The sequence below is a fragment of the Glycine soja genome, chromosome 4, assembly GCF_004193775.1.
Source record: "Glycine soja cultivar W05 chromosome 4, ASM419377v2, whole genome shotgun sequence".
Taxonomy (NCBI): domain Eukaryota; kingdom Viridiplantae; phylum Streptophyta; class Magnoliopsida; order Fabales; family Fabaceae; genus Glycine; species Glycine soja.
Window position 1 is genome coordinate 47431973 of NC_041005.1, and position 20568 is coordinate 47452540.

A 20568-nucleotide genomic window follows, 5' to 3' on the forward strand; every position below is an offset into this window, starting at 1 on the left:
CACTGTGTTTCGGGCTTTTCTTGTTGTTAAAAGGAGAAATTGTTATTCATTATCCACCAAACAATATACAAAACAGAATTGTGTTATAATTTATGTTTGTCTTGTGTTTTTCTCCTTATGTGATATCTTAGCAAATATCACACACTCTAATAAATTGGTACTTCCAATGGATGAAAGTGAAATTTCTATAAATCTGTGTTTTGGAACCCCTTTAGGATAGGATGCTGTTGACGTGGATACATTGATCCTTCCTTAAGCTAGAGACCGAGCAAAAATGCTAAAAAAAGGTTAGTGATAACTTATGCTAAAAAAAGGTTAGTGATAACTTAATAGGTATGCATGCATGATTGGCAACTATTTCAAAAATAACAGGCGACAATTTCTTCATGATATCACACACAAAGATAGAGACACATATCCCTCTAATCTACTCCTATTCCACAATGCATGATAGGCTTCACCATCTGATGTAAAAAACCACAATCAATCAAGCTAGACTTGTAAAGTCCAGTCTACATTGTCATAGGATTTCCCCTTAAAAGCAACTCTTTAAGAACAATGGCATTGGCATTACTAGATGTTCCTCTTCCGTTGAAAAAGAACTACTTATGAGAAGTGTTAGGAACACATTTTCTCTAATTAGTTAAAATTTATTAAAATCTTTAAGAGAAAGAATCATTAAATATGATTCAGACTCAAAATTTTATCATTTTGAATTAATTTTAATCGGTAGAGAGTATATTTAAAAATATATGGTTTAAGATTTTGCTAAAAGAAGACTTTTTTCCTCTACCAACCACACTGGTTTCTAAAGTGCATCTGCCCAATTTTGAGAGAAATTTTCACCTTTTTTTATCACTTCGCCAAAGAATCTATTTAAAGTCACTAATAAGAGTCAAAGGGTGAACAATTGAGATCCAAGATCAATCAAGTAACTCTAGAATTGATCTCGTAAAGAATTAGTAGGACTAGCATTGAAGCAACTACAAGTGCACATCCTCCGCCCACCAAGAGGTTAAAAGTGATGGAAAGAAAACTCATAGCAACAACTGATATCCTTATATTCCTCCCCATTTTCATAAGAACCGAAAGACCACCACCATGTCCTTGTGTAATAGCAACATATCCATATTTTGTTTTTTGTGAAAAGATATCATCCTTCCAAAGGGAATATGGGTTTCCACAAGGATGAGGAAGGCCGACTAGTTTGAATTTCCTCACCAATTCCATCCGATGTCATTTAGCTAGAACATTATTTGATCCTCTAATATTCCAAGAGAGGAGAAAAACATCTTTAAAAACATTCATGGAAAACCATAACAAAAAAATGACTCATCACAATATTCTTTTACGAGATCCTTCCCTAATAACTTCAGTCACCATAAGTGTTTTTATCATCATCTATCATATTTAGGCTTAATTACACATTTTATCATCCAACTATCACTATTTCATAAATTTTAAAATCCAAGTCTTCAACATTTGCACACTTCATAAAAAACTTGAATCATAAAATTAGCAAAATGATAAAAGTTTAGTGGTAAAATGGACAATTAAACCTAATTAATATTTATTCCTTGAAATTCAATTCATAGTTATCCATTGAAAATGACTAAATGCAAATCCAGACACAAAACATTATCCTAAAATGAAACACTCAAATATGAAATGAATTGATCGATTTCAAAATAACTATATTCTCTAATTTTTAATTCCCCAAAGCCTACATGTTTGCTATAACTTAAATGTTCAGTTTTTAGCTATTTTTGTTAAAAGTTAGAAAAAGAATTTCAGCTTATTTGGATATTTGGACAATTGCATAGCTAAAAAAATTTCAGCTTGTTTGGATATTTTAGCTTAAATTTAGAAAAACAGTAGTTTCAAGAAATTAGGGAAAGAAAGACTATTATCAGTTATAACACTTTACGTGAAACTTACACACCTCAGGTCATGGCACATACTCTCAGAGAGCATAATTACAAGTAATATATAAACTGAAGCTGATGCGGCTTCCCTTTCCTCCTCCCATCTCCATACTCACCAAGACTAAATAAGAAATCACCACTTCCTCATGGCTTAAATAATACCAACTCCAAATTTAGACAAAAATAAAAAAGAAAAGCTAAAAGAGATCCTGTTGTCAAGAGATCAGTCACTAAAATCAAAGCTTCCACTCCGAGAGCTGCTGCCATTACGACTATGTAAGGTGATACCTCTCATGTGGCCAGACAAATTAGAACCATCCTTGTTTTCCTGAAAAAACCTCTCCCTCTCAATGTGCTTTGCAGGTGGGGGTGGAATTGCCACTGGATGAGGAACCTCCCCATTCTGTTTCGGCCGAGGAGGTGGAATCACAACAGGTGGAGATCGGGTATTAGCTTCTCGAGATGGCGGGATCACAACTGGTGGAGAACGAGTATCAACTTCTCGAGAAGGTGACTCTATTGAGAGTGGTCGTATTAGTGGACGGTTGAGTCTCTCTCCAAGCAAACCCAAGCGAGGGATGTTGGTTTCAGTCTCCTCATCTTCAGGCCTTGCACAAGCCTTTCCCTTCCGTAATCTGCAAGGAATTAGACATACAGAGATTAAAGAATTCTGAAAATTTAGTATTATCCTTTGTTACAAAAGGGTAATAAATTGAATTCCAAAAACAGGGAAGGCACCTTCGGACTAACTGTTCAGGCTCCTCTTCCTCCTCTGCTTCTTCATGGTCGAATCGAGTGGTGGTCATTGTAACTCTGCCAGCAAGAAGGTCATCATGTCTTGCAAGAACTTTCTGAAGTTGCTCATTCAATTCAATTGCTCGAGAAATTATCCTTTCATCTCTACAAAAGACCAATACATAACCAATTTAAGGAACAAATTAACCATATAATAGTAATAAATGCCTGTGTTGTGCTTGTGCATCTGCGAATACATAAATATTAGGGAAAATTGCAAGAAAAGAATTTTTGTTAAAAGTAATTCCAGTTTAGATATAATTAACTACTCAACCCGTCAAATATGTTCAAATTCTAATTACTGAGTAACCATTTGTTGACATATTTGTTAAAAAAAATTAAAAAGTTTTTATCATGACTACGTCTCTTGTGCTTGTCTCATAAAGTGTACATGCATGTGTACATCTAAGATTCTGCCTTGCCCTTCTCCTTAGAAAATAAGAAGAACATAAAAACCAAATTTATACTTTTCTAGAACCTGCAAGGATCTTACCATGCTACTGGTGCTTTGGGAGGTAGTGAATCTCCAAGTTTCACATACCCAAAATAGTTCTTGTTATTCAATACTAGAATTCATCCTCCTTTATAGAAGAGACAACCCTAAACAAGGAAGCTAAATCTTAACAGAAAAAATCCTGTCTAAAGCAAAGAAACTGGGTAATGGAATGAATGAGACTAAATAACAGAAATAAATTCTAACAGATCCTATCTAATTGTATCAGAATTGAATTCTATTAATTAGATTCTATCTAATTATCAGCTTTCTTGCCTTGACCTCAAGGGTCTAACAGATCAACACCTAAAATCTACCGAGTATATATTATTAAACAAAGCCTACATAGTTTTTTTTTCAGGGTTAGCCAATTTGAATAGAATGCGTATCAAAGCAAATTTCTTAGAGCTACCAACAGACTAGAAGAAAAGGAATTGGACATCCACCCTCTGATCTGAACCATCTCAAGTCTACAAAGGAGAAAAAAGGAAATTGTATAGACAAAAAATAAGAAAAGAAAATTTTCAAGTAGCCTTACCGAGAAGCCATTACAAGATGCATAACCCTTTGTTTTTGAAAAGAACATTGTTCTACAAGGTCAAGGGTGAATTCATCACTTGCTCCCTGAAAATAAACCATTTATAAAGCAAAAGTTAGAATGTAACTATTTACAGATTCTATAACTAACTCTCGGCACTCACCTGAGGATTTTGAGCATCAACAGCATCAAGGACCTCTTTTAGTACTTCTAATGCATTGCTAGCCTTTTGAATAATGCTGCAAGATACAATTAGATGAAAATGAAGATTTGAACAAATAATTTCAGAATGAACTTATAAAGGAAATTAAGAAAAAAAAAAAACCCTAAAATAGATTTTGAAACTGTCTCTCATCATTCATTTCATTTGATAAAAAACAAATTGTATTTGGCTAAATCTTATTATCCCAGTTGCCATCCTCTAACCAAAGCAAATAATTCTTCTTACCATAATAAAATCATTTAGATTAGAGTTGTCTAGCAAAGGGTTTCTAGAGATCCTGTCAATCACTATTAGAGTATCTTACTCTTCTCTTTGTATTTTGGTTTGCACAGCTGTGTTTGTACAGCTGTCACTTCTGTTTGGTTAGTTCACAGTTAACCATGATGGATTAACTGCTGTAGTTAGTTTTCTGTTGATCTCTATATATAGAGAGATCCAAACTGTTGTAACTAATTTTTCACATTCCAAATCAATAACAGAAACTCAACATGGTATCATAGAGCTTCAGGTTTCGATCTAGAAGAAGAGTCTCTGATATTTTCTCTTTTTCCGAGCTTTGCTCGATTCGCTTCTTTCCGAGCCTTTCACTCTACTGAGTTGATTTTTCTGGGCCTTTTGCTCGATTCAATCTGTTTTTCCCAATTTTTGTGGTGCGATTGAGTTTTTCCTTATAATCAGAGTTCATCACAAGATGTTTCTGCATTGAATCCGATTCTGTTTGGTTCGTTTTTCCTGCTTTGCGATTCTGTTCTTTGCTTGTGCGATTGTATTTTCTGTTTCCGCGTGTGGTGTTTGGCTGTTTTTATTCGTTCACTCATGGCTACACCTGCTACTGGTGGTGGTGGTGGTGACCCCAATCCACCACACAGCGGTGCTGCGCCACCTGTGCATCCTGCTCCAGTGAACACCAATCTAAATCACATCATTACTGAAAAGCTTGATTCGACAAATTATCTGTTTTGGAAGTCACAGGTGGAACCTATAATTCATGGTTATAATTTGCTTCATTTTATTCATGAGGTTCAGATTCCGCAAAGGTTTGACACCATTAAAGATGCAAATGCTGGCAGAGTCACTGAAGTGTTCAGACTTTGGGATCAACAGAATCAATTATTGCTTTCCTGGTTGCATTCCACAATTTCAGCACCTATTCTTCGAATGTTTGTCAAATGCAAGTCTTGATGGCTTCTGCAGGACAAAATCAATAATCACGTTCACACTCACATGAATGTGGAGTGTAATCACCTCCACACTCAGCTTCATCAACTTACTCTTGAAGGCCGCACAGTCTCTAAATTTCTTTCAGCGGTCCAAGATCTAGTGGATTCATTTAATGCTATTGGTGATCCCATTTCAGTGCATGAACACATTGCTGTCATTGTTGAAGGTTTGCCTGAAACCTATGAGTCGTCTATTTCCTTCATTAATAACCATGCTGAACCCCTTACTGTTGATGAAATTGAAACTTTACTGATTGGTCATGAGGCACGAATTGAGAGGTATCGAAAGAAGGCAGCTTTGGTTTTTTTTTTGCACAGCAAAAATCAGATAGTATTATATATAATTCAGTACTAGGTGTACTGAAGAGAGGATAAAAATATACAAGGCAAAAATTGCCTAACCCATCCAAAAGTTACATAAGCACATTCGCTGAAACCAAAAAGGAAACAACCCCCTAAGACAGCTCCTCCTTCAAGCTAGTAGACCATTGGTTGAAATGAATATGGAAATCTTTGACCATACATTTTAACCATGACCAAGTGTGGAATAAAGCTTCATCCATGACTTTTTCGGGGTTGAAAATCTGGTTATTAAAAACCACTGAATTTCTATGCTTCCAAATAGTCATGGATAGAGCTATCCAAAGCACTTCCCATCTCCTGTCTATATAGCTTTTGCTGTTCCAATGAGAGAATTGTATGAAATGATTTTTAGGGTCAATGGGGAAAGGGCCCACTCTACTAACCCAGCTCAAAACCTCCCACCAAAGACTCCTAGTTCTTGTGCAAGAGAACATGACGTGACCAACACTTTCCTCCTCAACATCACATAAAGGGCATCTATAAGAAGGTAGATCCACCTGCCTCCTTCTCAGATTAGCCTTAGTAGGCAATCTGTTTTTGAAAAGTCTCCAAGAGAAAGCACTTGCTCTTGGAGGAATTTTCAGACTCCACATAATCCTGGAAGCACTGTCTTCATTATCAGAACTGCCATCATCCATCAAGAGGTTGTATGCTGACTTTGTGGAATAAGACCCACTAGGATCAGCCCTCCAAGTAAGATAGTCCATACTAGAAAGGTGGATCTGAACTCCATCAATCTCATCCATGAAAGCTGCCACCATATCGATTTCATGATCAAAGAAATTTCTCCTCCAATGTATCTTCCAATCCCATCTATTGTCATCAAAATGATCCATTAGGCTGATAGTAGAGTCCTGCTGATGACTCACTTGGTACAGAGCAGGATATTTGTCTTGGAGGTTTAAGTCATCCCCCCTCCACTTATCCTTCCAAAACTTGATTTTGGCCCCATTACCCACCTGCCACCTCAAGTTACTGATCAAACTATTGTGGTGCTGCTGCTGGAAGACAGATTTTAAATCCTTCCACCAAGGAGAAAAGTCTGCACTGTTTCTGCCATAGAGTAAGGCGTTCCATCCTCCATATTTGGACAATAAGATTCTTGCCCAAAGCTGGTGCTGATTATTCGCCAACTCCCAACCCCATTTGCCAAGCAAGGCCTCATTAAACTTATTCAAGTCTTTAATTCCTAACCCCCCTCTGATCTTAGGAAGGCAAACTGTATCCCATTTGACCCAAGGGATCTTGGTTGTCTCATTGTCACCTCCCCAAAGAAAGTTTCTCTGAATAGATACTATTTTATGAACTACTTTTTTGGGGAATCTGTAAAAAGACAGCAAGTAGATGGGCAAAGTTGTTAAAACAGAATTGATGAGGGTTATTCTACCACCCATCGAGAGACATCTATGCTTCCAAGTTGCCAGCTTGGTCTCAAACTTGTTGATGATAGGCTGCCAAACACTCCAGCTTTTAGGGCTTGACCCCACTGGAATTCCAAGATAAGAGAAAGGAATAACCAGCTGGCTGCAGTTAAGAAAATGAGCTACATCTCTACACCAACCCTCTGATTTGCCCAAACAACCGAACTGACTTTTAGCATAATTGATCTTGAGGCCTGAAACCAGCTCATAACATCTCAGAATAGACTTTAAGACTCTAACATTGGCCAAATTTGCATTTCCAAAAAACAAAGTGTCATCTGCATATTGTAGAATATTGACATCCTCCTTCAGACTTCCCACTTGATAGCTGCTGAACAAGTTCTTAGATATGGCTGTCCTCATCAATCCTGTAAGACCTTCTGCTACTAAGTTGAAAAGGAAAGGAGCAAGGGGATCTCCCTGCCTTAAGCCTCTCTCGGGGACAAACTCCCTAGTGGGACTGCCATTGATTAAAATGGATATTGATGCACTAGAAAGACATCCATGTATCCACTTTCTCCATCTTTCACAAAAGTCCATCCTCATCATCATATAATTAAGAAATCCCCAAGAGACCGAATCATAAGCTTTTTCAAAGTCCACCTTGAAAAACATGCATGGTTTATTTTTTGATTTAGCTTCAGCTATAACCTCATTAGCAATCATCACTCCATGCAGAATATGTCTTCCTTTCATAAAAGTTGTTTGCCTTTCATCAATGAGGTGAGGTAAAACGAGGGCCAACCTATTAGCCAGGAGCTTGGACACAACTTTATAGACACATCCTATAAGAGAGATGGGCCTATAGTCATTAAGAGATTGGGGATCATTGAGCTTGGGGATAAGGGATATGAAAGAGGCATTGCTTCCTTTTGGGAAAGTGTCATTAATATAGAACTCATCCAAGAACCTAATAAAATCAGGCTTCAAAATCTTCCAAAACTGCTTGATAAAGTTGAAATTAAGGCCATCCGGGCCAGGACTTTTGTCTCCACCACAGTCTCACACAGCTGAGGTAATTTCTGCTTTAATGAATCTAGCCACAAGGTTTTCTTTCTCTCCTTGACCAAGGGAAGGTAGCTGAACACCATCCAGGGTTGGTCTATTAAGATTCTGCTCAGAGAATCTGTCTTTAAAATGATTAAAAGCCTCATTTTTAACACTACTAGGGTCATGGACCCACACCCCATCAATGATCAATCCTTGAATAGCATTGTGCCTCCTTCTGTGATTAATCATTTTATGGAAATAAGCAGAATTTCCATCCCCTTCCTTTAACCATTTCACTCTGGCCTTTTGCCTCAACATGGATTCATAGGCATTAGCTGCATACCAAAGCTGCTCCTGAAGGGATTTCTTGAGCTCCACTTCAGCTTGAGACAAGGTTCTATCATTAATACCAGCCTCCAAAGCATTCAACTCCCTCTTTAAATCCTGAATTTTCTTAGCATTGATAACTCCATTGGATAAGCTCCACTGCCTTATGCAAGCTTTAATGAACTTCAACTTTTGCTTGAGGGCGTAACCTCCCCAACCATTAGGGTGATAATTGTTCTACTTGAGAGCCACCATATTCTGGAATCCCTTATCCTTCATCCACCAGTCCATGATCTTGAATGGCTTAGGCCCCCGGTCAATGATTTTAGATCTCAAAAGGATAGGGCAGTGGTCTGAAAAATTCCTATCCATCACAAACTGGGTGGTATCAGGCCATTGAGCCAGCCAGTTATCAGATAAGAAAAACCTGTCCAGCTTGCTCATGACACTCCCATTAGGTCTGTACCAAGTGAACTTTCTACCAATAGACCTAACCTCCTCTAAGGCCATATCTGAAATCCAAGAGTTAAATTCAGCAATGCTAGAGGAGTTACCCACTGTCTGGGATGAGCTCAATCTCTCATGATTGTGTCTGGGAAGGCAGCTTTGGTTAATGTGACCTCTTCCTCTGTTATGCCATCCTCTGCACAATACAAAACCAACACTTCAGCATCTGCTACTGCCAACTATGTTCAGCAGAATTCCAACACTTCACAAACTGATTCTGGTCAGAATCAGAATGCTGGTCATAATAGTGGCAAATCTGGTGGCAGAGGAGGCCGTGGAGGACGTGCCGGTCATAGTTCTTTGTAGTGCTATATCTGCCAGAAGTTTGGACATGTGGCTGCTGATTGTTGGCACAAGCCCTCAACTACTGCATCTCCTTACTGCATGATGTTTCCTCAGACTTTTGCTGCTTCTCCTTTTGGTAATCAGTTGCAACATCCCTTTGCTAATTTTTTCACTCCAGCAGGGCCTTCATGCAACAACCAGTCATGCAACAACCAGTCATGCAACAAATGGTTCCTACTCAGATGGCTATGGTCTCCTCTCAACAAATGACAAATTTCACTACCAAACAGAATCACAGTCCTCAAGCTATGACTGTTGGTTCAACTTCTGACCCATCCAACATTTGGTATCCCAACTTGGGTGCCTTTCATCATGTTACTGCCAATGTTGAGAACGTTCAGCAGTGTTCTTCATTTGAGGGTCCCGATCAAGTGATTGTAGGCAATGGTCAAGGTCTACCCATCAAATCTATTGGTTCATCTTCCTTATAATCATTCTACTGATTTAGTTCTCAATAGAATATTGCATGTTCCAACCATTTCTAAAAATCTTCCAAGTTTTAGTCAATTTACAAGGGATAATTCAGTTTCCCTTGAATTTCACCCTAATGTGTGCCGTGTTAAATCTCAGGGATCCAATGAGATTCTTCTCAAAGGACATCTTGGATCCAATGGCTTGTACACATTAACCAAGCTACTGTCAAATTCTACCTCTTCAAGCTCATTTACCAAGTCTACCTCAAAGTCTGATTTGTTGTCTTCCATTGTAAAAACTCATTTTCCTGTTAATTCTGCTTTTGTAAATACTGTCTCAACCAACACTTGGCACTCTAGACTAGGGCACCCAATTGTGGCTACCCAAAAACTTGTAATGCGTTTGTGTAATATTTCTTTCAATAATAAAAATGAGCTTGATTTTTGCAATTCCTGTTGTCTTGGCAAAGCACAACAAATACACTCTCCCTTATCTTCTACTTCTTATTCTACACCTCTTGAATTAATTTTCAGTGATTTGTGGGGTCCAGCACCTTTTGTTTCCTCTACTAGTTATACCTATTATGTAACTTCTATTGATACTTGCACTAGGTATACATGGACATTTCTCCTAAAATCTAAGACTCAAACCTTAAATGTTTTCAAACAGTTTAAGGCCATGGCTGAAAAACAGTTTTAATTGTTCAATTAAATCTGTTCAATCTGATTGGGGGGGGGGGGGGGGGGGGATTTCGTCCGTTTACTGATTTTCTCCAACAATTGGGCATTCTTCATCAGATCATTTGTCCTCACATTCATCACCATAATGGGGTGGTGGAAAGGAAGCATAGACACATAGTAGAGTTGAGGTTAACTCTAGTAGCTAAGGATTCTTTGCCACTCACCTATTGGGATCAAGCTTTCCTAACAAGTGTTTATCTCATAAACTGACTCCGTAGTTCTTCTATTAATTCTGAAATTCCTAATGAGAAGTTGTTTAATCAAAAACTGGATTATAACTTTCTTGGGGTGTTTGGTTGTGCACACTTTCCTCTCTTAAGACCTTACACCAAAAACAAGCTTCAGTTTAGGTCTCAAGAATTTTTTTTTTATCAGCCAAAATATAATATATTATAAATGTTTGAAAGTACCCGAGGTACTATAAATACAATATCAGTGCTGGGTATGCTGCTGGATCCACTAGTGTGATGATCCAGATTGCAGACCTGATATATTACTACCGTGTAATACCCATCATTTCTATCCTATATAAAAAAGCTACTGGTAGATTACTAGACCAGTAGTTATATGAGTCAACAAAATATTTCTCAAACCCTCTAAGCCATGACCAGACTAGAAATATTGCGTCTTCCAGCAGCTTGCTTCCATTAAAAGGCTCATCTAGGAAAACATTTCGATTTCTGTGCTGCCAAATAGACCAAGGGCCACCCACCAACACTTCCATCTAGAATACTGCTTTCCTCCATTTATGCCAATTGTGTGCTGCATGAAATGTTGTCTTGGATTAACAGAAAAAGCTCCCATGGTTTGAATCCAGGAGAGGGATTCCCACCATAAGGGCTGTGTCTTTGGGCAATCAAAAAACAGGTGAGAGGCTTCCTCCTCCTTACTTCTGCAAAAAGGACATATTGTATTATTCAGCTGGATTTGTCTCCTTCTCAGATTAGCTTTGGTTGGTAATCTGTCTTTCTTTAGTCTCCATGCAAAAATTAGAGCTTTTGCTGGGATTTTTAGCTTCCATAGATCCTCTAATGCCTCATCCAGGTTGTCCCCTACTGTTGCTTCATGCAGTAGGTGGTATGCACTTCTTGTAGAATACTGTCTGCTAGTTTCTGGTTTCCATATCCAGCGATCTGTGATCTGATTTTGGATTGGTATCTGTGATATTTCATCCATAAATCTGACAGCCGCATCTACTTCATTGTCAAATAGGGATCTTCTCCACTCAAGATTCCATTCCCAAACTGTTTCGGTTTGTCTCCCCATTTGCTGAATGAGTCTTTGTTGTTGGCAGGAGACTTGATACAGCCTGGGATATTTCCTCATTAATGCTTCCCCTCCTCCTACCCACCTATCCTCCCAAAATCTGAATTTATCCCCACAACCCACCTTCCATTCTGTTTCAGTTTGTAGCACAATATTCATCTTTTGTTCATGTATCACCGACAGTAGGTGGCCATATTGGTGGCCAAAGATTTCCACCAACAGTATGGCACTGATTATACTGATATTTTTTCCCCAGTAATCAAGCCTATTATTGTGTGACTTCTTCTCTCCTTGGCTGTCAACTATCACTGGCCAATTCAGCAACTTGATGTCAACAATGCCTTTCTTAATGATGTCTTGGAGGAAGAGGTCTATATGCAGCAGCCTCCTGGTTTTGAGGCTTCAAGTAAGTCAATGGTTTGTAAGCTTAACAAGGCAATTTATGGCCTTAAACAAGCACCTAGGGCTTGGTTTGATAGGCTAAAGGAGACACTCTTGAAGTTTGGTTTCAGCTCTAGCAAATGTGATCCCTCATTATTTGTCTATTCCAAAGGTTCCACAACTGTCTACATGTGGATCTATGTTGATGACATAATCATCACCGGTGGTAATCCTACTTTGCTGCAGAGCTTAGTTTGCAAACTCAATAGTGTTTTCTCCTTGAAGGATCTTGGTTCATTGGATTATCTTCTTGGTATTGAAATTAAGCATCAACCTGATGGGTCACTCATTCTTACTCAAGGCAAATATGTCTGGGATCTCCTAACCAAAACCAATATGACAGAAGCTAAGCCTATTTCCTCTCCTATGGTTACTGGTTGTAAACTTACAAAAGCTGGTTAAGAATCACTGTCTGATCCTTTTCTGTACAGATCTGTGGTTGGTGCCCTTCAATATGCCACAATAACCAGACCTGAAATCAGTTTTTCTGTCAACAAAGGGTGCCAATTTACGACTCATCCTTGTGAGGAGCATTGGGTAGCAGTCAAACGAATTTTAAGGTATCTAAAGGGTACTCTTACTTGGGGTCTCCACATTCAGTCTGTTCCTAAACCTTTCTTCATCACAGCTTACTGTGATGCAGATTGGGCTGCTAACCCTGATGACAGAAGATCCACTTCTGAAGCTGGTGTTTTCTTTGGTTCTAATCTAATTTCTTGGTGGTCCAAGAAGCAAACTGTTGTGGCTCGGTCCAGCACTTAAGCTGAATATAGGAGTCTTGCATTGGTTACTGCTGAAGTATCTTGGCTCCAATATCTTTTATCTGAACTTCAGGTTCAGCACACAGTTCCTGTTATCCATTGTGATAACAAAAGTACAGTTTCCCTTGCTCACAAGCCGGTTCTGCATGCAAGGACTAAGCATATGGAGCATGTTCTTTGTCAGGGAAAAGGTGCTTAACAAGCTGCTTCAGGTTGTGTATGTTCCAGCTCATCTGCAGTATGCTGATATCCTTACCAAGGCCCTCTCTGTTACCAATTTTTAGTAGAGATCCAAGCTCAAAGTGTGTGATTCTTCTTCCTCTGTTCAGAATCACCCACCTTGAACTTGTGGGGGGGTATTAGAGTATCTTACTCTTCTCTTTGTATTTTGGTTTGCACATCTGTGTTTGTACAGCTGTCACTTCTGTTTGGTTAGTTAACAGTTAACCATGATTGATTAACTGCTGTAGTTAGTTTTCTGTTGATATCTCTATGTATAGAGAGATCCAAACTGTTGTAACCAACTTTTCACATTCTGAATCAATAACAGAAACTCAACAATCACCAGTACACTAAAACTGAAAAGCAAAAGTCACCTAGATTCAGGGACAGTCTGGGACTCTGCTGGCTGAGCAACTGCTTCATGTCTAGGTGAGGCCTGCTCCCTGTTTGGTACATTACTAGTCCTACTAGGTTGTGAAATAGGAATATTTGGTTGGACCACTTGATCCCTTTGAGCAAACTGCACTCCAGCACTCTGTAAAAAGTATAAACCCAATGTCATGACTTTGCTTTTAGTATTGGCATTCAAAGGGCATATAATGACTAGTATTGCAAAACAATTATACCCCCCAGCAACCATTTTTCTTTTTCTTTTGGTAACAACTTGTATTGTGTACCAAGAGAGTAGGATAGTGATAGCTGTCTATAATTAGGTAACAAATAAAGAGAAGTTAATTAGCAGCGTGAGGGACTGTAAATAAATGCTTAGTACCCAGCAACCGGCATATTTGCTGACCATCCAGGGACTTGATCTCTTATATATATTATTACTACCATCATTCATACCCCTTTTGGTATGACAAGAACACCTACCATCATGCTAAAAGCTAAAAAACTGTTAGTAGAAGCGCAACTGTTGACTTTAAGCTTGATCAAGGTTTGCCCTCAAACTTTGAGATAATCAGAAACATGTTGAACCTAGGATACGAACCAGCATTGGCTCTGGTACCAAATGATATGTTGAATAAGTGTACTTATCACCATGCCCAGGTTTTAGTTGAGGTGTAACTCTGACATATAACACTGTATCAGATGCAAGCCTTTACTTATTTAAGCTATTGAGTATGGATCACAGGATTGAACTATACTAACAGGCTTAAACATGTACCCTCGCAACCCTTTATGCATATCATTCCCTCCCTCTAAGAAACTGTTTTCCCCAAACATTGAAATAATTAAAACATATCAAACTAGAGATTCAAACCTGTACCAGCTCTAATACCAAATGATATGATCAAGAGCGCTTACCACCATAAAAATCTTAAGTTGTTAGGTGAGGCACAACTCTTGACATATAACACCATGCATCAGATGCAGACTCTTCCCTGTTTAAGCCATTGGGCATGGGTCACTGGGTTGAACCCTTGACAACCAACATGTACTCTTGAAACCCTTTGGGCACATCACCTCACTGTTGCTCATAGTTCCTTTCCCGATTAATCATCACAATGCACTATAACCAATATAAGCAACTACCATATAAGTATAACCTGACCATCATTACCTTAAGTTAGCACTTAGCATCATATATCCAGTTCAAATGTGGACACAAAAATACTCTTTCAAGTAAGCAATTAAAGTTTCAATTGCTGCTAATTGAAAAATGACTGCTGGCCTCTTATACTTGTAAAATCATATAGTTTAAATAAACTTTTTTTCTTTGCCTAGACAACAGCCTAGCCACCACCTATTCATCAAATGAATCCAGATCAAACCATAAGAATGTCCCAGGGGTTTGTGTCACAAATGTGTACCTACCACCAAATCATAATATGCATTATAATACTGTGGAAACTTTCCAGATGCACCACCAAGGGATGTTTGTGTGGCATCTAGTAGGAGAAATATCCGCTCCCTGACAGGCAAATCAGACTGCAACCAAAGAATGAGAGAATAAAAAAGTGAGGTTAAGAAAAACTGACAATGCTAAATAACATAAGTCTTTGTGGAATAAACTGACCTTTTTCTTCACAATTTTTACGAGAATAGTAATAATTCCAGTATCAATCACCTGCTCATGAATATGCTCTCCAATATTGTTCATCAACATTTCCAGCAACTAGAAAATCAATAGATCAAAGATGACTCAGTAAAACACTACAGAACAAGAAAGCAAGAAATGTAAATATCCAACACAAGAAAGTCAAATAACCAAGCTTCTGTAGCGAAAACTGTCTTTATATTAGTTTTTCAGTATAGGTAAAACGTTTAGCAATCCACACAAAAGTTTATGAATAACTATACTGTTAGGAACCAAGAATTGAAATGTGGAAGAAAAGAAAGGATTTTATTGACTAGTAAGAAAAGAACAGAAAATAGGAGAAAAACTCTCCTCCAAGGGTTTCCACTTCACAAAGGATTTCTCCTTTAACAAAGAGCTAATGCTCAATTTACAATGACAACAAATCTCCCTCTCTCCTATCCTCCTTCCCCTGTTTATATCTAATAAACCCCTCTAACTAACTAACTAACTCATTAATAGTCTAACTATCTTAGCTAACTCTCCCTTCTCCTTATATCCTAACAATACACCCCTCCTAAAAATCAACCTTGTCCTCAAGGTTGAAATTTGAAAACTGGAATTGCACATTGAAACCTCCTCAAGTTTTCTCCGATTGCTAGAAGACATTTGCACCCCTTGTAGCTTGACAGGGAACGACCCATTGCCCCTGCATGTGGGTTGAGTTTGGTGGCTCCGATGGAGGTCAGGATGGAAGCAAATTTTGATTAAACTGGACCTCCATGTGTGATGCTTCAATCTCTTTCCACCTCTGCTCTTTTAACATGTCATCAGGTACACAAACATCCAACTTTAGCAGTATAAATCCTGCCACCCGGTTTGAATTCCAAGTTTCTGCTCCTCTTTTATGAATCCCATTTCTATAGCCCATTTGGGCATGACCCACTATGTAAAAAGTTGGACCTCCTTTGCAGAACTCCAAAACTCCCCCTTCCTCTTTCTCATCCTTCAAAACTGAATCATTTACACTAACAGGGTGTGCCTCTTTGGTGTCCCTCCATGGGGGATCAACTGTGAACCCGCTGGCAACTTCATGCAAACTCAGGTCCGGCAGCTTCAGTGGTGGTGGGGATGAGGGTGGACTCCATATAATTTGAATCATCATGACTGTCTCAGTAGCTCCCTTCTGCCTTGGCTCCAATGTCGAGCTGTCATCCATAGACACAACAAAATTTAATGCTAAAGGCTCACCCAACAAGTTGGCATTCCAAGATTCAAGCACCATTGATGTTCCAACCACCTTCATGAATGATTTTTGTTTCACCATAACAATCTTTTTATGGAAATCTGAATCTTGAAAACAATGTGGCTTGGTTGCATCACCAGCTTCGACTTCCTTTTTGATCAAATCTGTAATTGGGTTATCAAGAAAATCGTCTTCGCAGCCCACATTCGTCACTCCATTTTCCTTGTGCTTCTCCCTCTTTATCGATGGATCAACTTCTTCCTCCATAATCTTTTCAGTCTTTTTTTCTCTTGCTAATTTTGCTTCATCATTTTTGGTTTCTTCTCCACCACAAAGGGTGTGATTCTTGATTACTGAATCTTCTTTACTTCTGTTTTCTGATTTGAAGAACTGCAATGGGTCACTGTCACACTCAAAACTGTTACCCTTCAAATCAGTTCCCCCTTCTATGCTTCTATCAAAGCTGGGTAGTTCCACCTTTCTTGCCCAAGAACTAGCCTTTGCTTCACTGAATTCTAACCCACTTCCCTCCATGCTATTTTTGTCTTGTTGAGAGGCATGGGAATCAACTTCTTCATTCAATATCTTGTGCAACATGTGTTTCAGCTCCGAAATGTTGGTCCTCTCTTTCAAGAACTCTGTGGAAGTCTCTCATTTTTTGATGTGGGTTTCCATCTCAGTTTTCTTTTCTTGCTTCAAGATACTCAATCTTTCAAAGACATGGTTACCATAGCGATCTCTAAACCTTTTGATCAAAGCTGTGGAAAATGACGCCCAATCTAAATCTGGGTTGTTTTGGCTTCAAATGTAGAACCAATGTGTTGCAGCACCCTCCATGCTCATGAATGCATATTGCAGCTTATGGAACGAAGGAATTTCTTGTACCTCAAGAATTTTTCAGCCCTAGCAATCCAACCAATTGGGTCTGTCCCCATGAACGCTGGCAGCTCCACCTTCTTAGCCCAAATTTGCGCTTCCTCCATCTCTAACACTGGCTTTCCCTCGAAGATCCGGCAGGTCGGACCAATTTGTTAGGAACCAAGAATTGAAATGAGGAAGAAAAGAAAGGATTTTATTGACTAGTAAGAAAAAAACAAAAAATAGGAGAAAAACTCTCCTCCAAGGGTTTCCCCTTCACAAAGGATTTCTCCTTTCACAAAGAGCTAATGCTCAATTTACAATGACAACAAATCTCCCCTCTCTCCTATCCTTCTTCCCCTATTTATATCTAATAAACCCCTCTAACTAACTAACTAACTAACTAACTAATTCATTAATAGTCTAATAAACCCCTATTTATATTAAAATGTTTAGAAATCCACACAAAAGTTTATGAATAACTATACATAATAAAGTCATTATATTATACTCACCATGACAGCAAAGAGTTGAGTATTGGGGTGTTTGCTTCCTAGTCTCTTTTTTATAGCTTTAACAGCATCTCTTGCTTGCCTGATATTCAAAAGATATGATAGAAAATAACAGAAACACCATTTGGACTATACTGACAATCATCTATGTTCATAATCAAGTGAAGAAAGCCAAGCCGGGATAGTGGTGAACAAGAACCATGAAGAGCATAATTTGAATTGCAAATTGAGAGCTCAGTTGTATTTGATTATTATTTAAGATTTACTCATTTCTTCTTTTTTCAAAAGCTCTCCTAGTAAGATTTTGATTATAAGCTATTTTGAACACAAGATAAACTAATCCAGCAATAAACTAAGTATGTCATGCATCAGATATCATTCATTAACCAACTAATTGAAAGTTATAACTTTTCCTTTTAAAAAAATAAATAAACTTCCAAATAAAAAAGGCGCACCTAGAATGAAAATTAATTTATTAGGAACCCAGAAATCAATTTTGGCAAGACCAAAGAAAAATGAGATAATTCATAAGGATTATCTTCCAATAATAAGGAAACACATAATTAGCTGCTTAGCATAGCTCAAGCGACAATGATAGAGATCATAGGTTTGATTCCTATGCAAAGAAAGAAAAAAAGAAACACACACTTACAAAGTGACATAATCAAATCTGAAGCATAAAAAGTTATGTATGAACAAAACTAAATAAATTTAGTTTGTGATACAATCATACAATTGGCATCAACTATTCATTTCCCAATGTTTAATGACATTGTTCAATCAGAAAGAAACAACACCGAATAAGGAAATGAAATCTTTGGGTACCTTTTATCATGAGCAACTAGTTCACAAATTTCAATATTTTTTGTCCAATCAGTTTCAGCCAGTTTCTCACTTGTTGCACCGTTGACTAGCTCAGCTGCCATCTTCTTCTAGATAACGATCTAAAAATTAAATAGCATTTAAAACATTAAAGATATATCAGAAGCAGAATCAAACAGTCAACAAAGAGTTAATATCAACAAAATTAAATTCAGCGGTTAACCAACAAAGCCTTCTGATAGATTTTCCAACAAAAGTACACAGTAAAATAAAGATTTAGAAAATGCAATTACAAATATAAAGACAAAAAATAAAAAAGGATAGCTTTAAGTAATAAATAACAACAATTGAAGACCAAATTGAGAACCAACTTTTCCCCACTTTATGAATAGCATGAAGGGAGACCAAGAAAAACTACAAGTGGAACAATTAAGAAGAATTTAGAGGCCAATGGTTTGTCTGTAGATATAATTTACAATAGAACATTATAGCATATCATTTGATCCATATTGTAGCCAACCTCACCAGTGGTAAAAAGCATGGTTTTTGTGGTCGTTGTATGAATAGCATGATAGAATGTAGAGTATCTCTTCAGATTTTTGAGAAGCCAGTATCACACATAGTTTTAGTTAATAGCTAGTGTTTAAGCAAGTTTAAAGCCAAAATTTGAGTTTCATATGAATCAGACTGCATAATTTGTAACAAAAATCAAATCACCTTCCAGTAAATTGACCTCAGGCCAAAGTAAAAAATGTCATCATGTTACAATAGCAATCGAAATCTTAACAGCATGTCATGAACACCCTGCAACAGAAAAAAACAAAGGCCAAAATTTCAGAACATATGACTATTTCACTGTCAAATTGAATTGAAGCAAAATAAGCCAAAATTACAATCTTGATGATCAGAAGCTAAATGGGCACTTATTAATCAAAGAAAAGAAGTTATACCCCAAGAACATGAAGAAATGAGGCAGTGAACTGTGAAATTAAAACTACTGCATATAACTCCCTACTTTCTCTCCTCAAAAGCAAGAATAATCACAATGGGTATCATAATTAAGCTAAAAAAAACTATTAATTGCTTCAACATCTAACTGAATCATGATTTCAATTGCTCTCAGATCTGAATTAAGACACACAAACAGAACCCACAACTCCAAGAGACACAATTCAAACTCAAGATGAGTGAAAAACCTTTAAAAAATCAAAACTTTGGCAAGTTTGATCTTATGGGGTGTGAGAGTTAGCACCCACCTGTGAATACGGACATAAAGATAGAGATGACGAGGAAGAAGCCAAGGAAGCACTGATAGGCCCTAGAGAGCTTCAGCATTTCATTTCACACGGAAGATCAAGTGCCACCAAACCAATTCTCTTTTTTTTCTTAACTTTAACCTTTTTTGGAATATGATGATTGTGAAATTCGCAAGTGGTGCACTGTATCTTAGGGACAAAGTGTTGGCTTGCACAGAAAAAGGTGAATGTATATAAGAAGGGGTTTGCGTATATAGTATAGTTATTACTACGTTATTATTATATTATTATTATTATTATGTGAGAAATTAAGTGAAGAAATTAATTATCTTGGGAATTGAAAATGGTTAGAAAAAGAATCCAAGGTTGACTTATAACCTTAGAATAACTTTGACATTAGATTTTAAATTTTTTTTATGGCTTTATTATCTAAAGATTTTTTAAGATTTTTTTTATTGGTTCATGTTAGAATTTTAAATAATTTTGTTAGATCTCTCTTATTTTTAAATATTTTATTTAAATATTTATTAAATTAATATAATTATGTAAATATTCGGTTTCTCTCCTTGTCTTTCTTTCTTCTATTTTTTATTTTTTTTCCTTCCCTCTCTCGTGATCCTACGCCTCTCTTCTTCCTTTTTCCTCCTTTTTTCTTTCCTTCCATCACGATCGCAGTCTCCTTTCACCTTCCCCGTCGTCGTGGACATGGCCTCCCTCCCCCTTCCTCTCCGTCACGGCCTCCTCCCCATTCTCCTCCATCGCGAGCCCCCTTTACTCCTTCCGAAACTCTATCACGACCTCCTTCCCCATGTGTCAATATGTGTATTTTGTTTTTATGGTTTGTTTTTATTTGTTTCTTTTTA

At 37.7% G+C, this 20568-nt stretch overlaps 1 pseudogene; it reads right to left on the bottom strand.

Annotated features, from left to right (window-relative positions):
- Positions 1–1888: 1888 nt before the first annotated feature.
- Positions 1889–19913, bottom strand: LOC114410031 (annotated as a pseudogene).
- Between the last annotated feature and the right edge of the window lie 655 nt (positions 19914–20568).